General features: G+C 35.9%; 1 non-coding gene across 1 annotated transcript; it reads right to left on the bottom strand.

The window, feature by feature from the left end:
- Window positions 1-235: 235 nt before the first annotated feature.
- Trnah-gug lies at window positions 236-307 on the bottom strand. The gene has a single exon. It is a non-coding gene; the product is annotated as a tRNA-His (tRNA).
- Window positions 308-1,506: the final 1,199 nt, after the last annotated feature.

The following is a 1,506-nucleotide window of genomic DNA, read 5'->3' as shown; positions in this document are numbered from 1 at the left end:
ATTAACAATACTATCATATAATGAAGACACTATTGAATAACGAAGACGTTTGTTCTGACAAAGGTATTAATTGCATCGATAAAGATATCAATACAAATAATATCTTTAGCGGTAAATTTATATCGGGAAAAAAGGATTGGATTATAATTTTAGCCATGCTGTTTCTCATGACTGCTGATTAAATTTCAAGTGAGATGAAAAAAAACACCCCATTCCATTTCAGTAAATGAAACATTGCCGTGACCAGGATTCGAACCTGGGTTGTTGCGGCCACAACGCAAAGTACTAACCACTATACGATCACGGCTGTTGCGAGGCTTGAAAGACGATGATTTTGGATACGTGAAGTTGTGGCGTGACTGATAAAGAGGGAAAAGTCGGAGAAGCTATCGTCGCTTCGTCGATTGTACGTTAGTAACACAACACAACAGATGATAGTTTAAGCGAAAGCGAGTATCGGTATTAAAACCCATACTTTGAGTTTGTTCTACATAACCGTTAAATATATCAGTGAAAAATCAGGGAATTCATGAAAAAATTTAAATTAATGAATAATTTTTAAATTAACTTTTGAGTAAAATAATGCGTGCTGTTAATGCGCGACTATAAAGGACCAATATTTCGTATTATTACGTGATATCTTCAAGTTTGGGGTCGAAACTGCACGTTTATACGGAGTGTCCCATTTATATTGACCACATAAAATAACTTTTTGTCCAGATGCAAATTCAAAAATGTGTCAAGAAAATGTTCATTAAACTCGATTGTTTCTGGCTTTACCTTGTGAAAATCCATTTTGAATAATAAAAAGTTATGGTACCTTTTCACACGATTTATTCAATACGACCGGTTTCGTCGCAGAGGCGACATCATCAGGTACAACAAGTAACCATCAGGTATTAGCAACCGGATAAACAACAACAAAATAACTGTTAATATAACGATTTCTGTACCTGAAGATGTCGCCTCTGCGACGAAACCGGTCGTCTTAAATAAATCGTGTGAAATAGTACCATAACTTTTTATTACTCAAAATGTTCATTAGCTGTCAGGGGGACATTAATCGGCATAATTGCTTTCATTGTAGCTTTGTTATTTGCTAGGATATGAACTGCGGTATGTCTTTTTCAAATGGCACCCTATATTTTTTATTCGGCAATTCATTTCCTCTGCTAAAGAATTATTCAAAAATGTAGAACTGTGGACCATTAACATAAACACAGTGTTATGAAAAATGACTGACCCTCTAGCACTCAGCGCAGGTACGCGGATACTGGAACTACTCCACTTGCTGACGTTGACGGTGAACAAATGAAAACATAGCAAAGTTATTTCGGGTGGTCAAGGTAAATGGGACACCCTGTATGTTGAAAAAACAGAAGAAAAACGTTATTCCCCATTTCACCGATCAAATGAGCCATGTCTCGTAATGGCTGCTGAAATTCTTTTTTACCTTTAGAATATACCTACCGAAGCATTTAATTTCAGCATTTAATTCAATTTAGC

This window comes from Ischnura elegans, chromosome 12 (assembly GCF_921293095.1).
Source record: "Ischnura elegans chromosome 12, ioIscEleg1.1, whole genome shotgun sequence".
Lineage (NCBI taxonomy): Eukaryota > Metazoa > Arthropoda > Insecta > Odonata > Coenagrionidae > Ischnura > Ischnura elegans.
This window is presented reverse-complemented; position numbering and strand designations above follow the sequence as displayed.